Below are 2,332 nucleotides of genomic sequence, written 5' to 3'. Positions count from 1 at the left end.
TAGAACCTGGCTGTAGGGCCGGTGTTCATATAGAGCCTGGCTGTAGGGCCGGTGTTCCTATGGTGCCTGGCTGTAGGGCCGGTGTTCATATAGAGCCTGGCTGTAGGGCCGGTGTTCGTATAGAGTCTGGCTGTAGGGCCGGTGTTCATATACAGCCTGGCTGTAGGGCCGGTGTTCCTATAGAGCCTGGCTGTAGGGCCGGTGTTCATATAGAGCCTGGCTGTAGGGCCGGTGTTCGTATAGAGCCTGGCTGTAGGGCCGGTGTTCATATAGAGCCTGGCTGTAGGGCCGGTGTTCGTATGGTGCCTGGCTGTAGGGCCGGTGTTCATATAGAGCCTGGCTGTAGGGCCGGTGTTCGTATGGTGCTGGCTGTAGGGCCGGTGTTCATATAGAGCCTGGCTGTAGGGCCGGTGTTCATATAGAGCCTGGCTGTAGGGCCGGTGTTCGTATGGTGCCTGGCTGTAGGGCCGGTGTTCGTATGGTGCCTGGCTGTAGGGCCGGTGTTCCTATGGTGCCTGGCTGTAGGGCCGGTGTTCCTATGGTGCCTGGCTGTAGGGCCGGTGTTCATATAGAGTCTGGCTGTAGGGCCGGTGTTCATATAGAGTCTGGCTGTAGGGCCGGTGTTCATATAGAGTCTGGCTGTAGGGCCGGTGTTCATATAGAGCCTGGCTGTAGGGCCGGTGTTCATATAGAGTCTGGCTGTAGGGCCGGTGTTCATATAGAGTCTGGCTGTAGGGCCGGTGTTCATATAGAGTCTGGCTGTAGGGCCGGTGTTCATATAGAGCCTGGCTGTAGGGCCGGTGTTCCTATGGTGCCTGGCTGTAGGGCCGGTGTTCATATAGAGCCTGGCTGTAGTGCCGGTGTTCGTATAGAGTCTGGCTGTAGGGCCGGTGTTCATATACAGCCTGGCTGTAGGGCCGGTGTTCCTATAGAGCCTGGCTGTAGGGCCGGTGTTCATATAGAGCCTGGCTGTAGGGCCGGTGTTCGTATGGAGCCTGGCTGTAGGGCCGGTGTTCATATAGAGCCTGGCTGTAGGGCCGGTGTTCGTATGGTGCCTGGCTGTAGGGCCGGTGTTCATATAGAGCCTGGCTGTAGGGCCGGTGTTCGTATGGTGCCTGGCTGTAGGGCCGGTGTTCATATAGAGCCTGGCTGTAGGGCCGGTGTTCATATAGAGTCTGGCTGTAGGGCCGGTGTTCATATAGAGCCTGGCTGTAGGGCCGGTGTTCATATAGAACCTGGCTGTAGGGCCGGTGTTCGTATAGAGCCTGGCTGTAGGGCCGGTGTTCCTATGGTGCCTGGCTGTAGGGCCGGTGTTCATATAGAGCCTGGCTGTAGGGCCGGTGTTCGTATAGAGTCTGGCTGTAGGGCCGGTGTTCATATACAGCCTGGCTGTAGGGCCGGTGTTCCTATAGAGCCTGGCTGTAGGGCCGGTGTTCATATAGAGCCTGGCTGTAGGGCCGGTGTTCGTATAGAGCCTGGCTGTAGGGCCGGTGTTCATATAGAGCCTGGCTGTAGGGCCGGTGTTCGTATGGTGCCTGGCTGTAGGGCCGGTGTTCATATAGAGCCTGGCTGTAGGGCCGGTGTTCATATAGAGCCTGGCTGTAGGGCCGGTGTTCGTATGGTGCCTGGCTGTAGGGCCGGTGTTCATATAGAGCCTGGCTGTAGGGCCGGTGTTCGTATAGAGTCTGGCTGTAGGGCAGGTGTTCATATAGAGCCTGGCTGTAGGGCCGGTGTTCATATAGAGTCTGGCTGTAGGGCCGGTGTTCATATAGAGCCTGGCTGTAGGGCCGGTGTTCATATAGAACCTGGCTGTAGGGCCGGTGTTCGTATAGAGCCTGGCTGTAGGGCCGGTGTTCCTATGGTGCCTGGCTGTAGGGCCGGTGTTCATATAGAGCCTGGCTGTAGGGCCGGTGTTCGTATAGAGTCTGGCTGTAGGGCCGGTGTTCATATACAGCCTGGCTGTAGGGCCGGTGTTCCTATAGAGCCTGGCTGTAGGGCCGGTGTTCATATAGAGCCTGGCTGTAGGGCCGGTGTTCGTATAGAGCCTGGCTGTAGGGCCGATGTTCATATAGAGCCTGGCTGTAGGGCCGGTGTTCGTATGGTGCCTGGCTGTAGGGCCGGTGTTCATATAGAGCCTGGCTGTAGGGCCGGTGTTCATATAGAGCCTGGCTGTAGGGCCGGTGTTCGTATGGTGCCTGGCTGTAGGGCCGGTGTTCATATAGAGCCTGGCTGTAGGGCCGGTGTTCGTATAGAGTCTGGCTGTAGGGCCGGTGTTCATATACAGCCTGGCTGTAGGGCCGGTGTTCGTATAGAGTCTGGCTGTAGGGCCGGT

Source organism: Oncorhynchus mykiss, chromosome 3 (genome assembly GCF_057628025.1).
Source record: "Oncorhynchus mykiss isolate SJ-2025 chromosome 3, ASM5762802v1, whole genome shotgun sequence".
Lineage (NCBI taxonomy): Eukaryota > Metazoa > Chordata > Actinopteri > Salmoniformes > Salmonidae > Oncorhynchus > Oncorhynchus mykiss.
Note: the sequence above shows the minus strand (reverse complement) of the source record.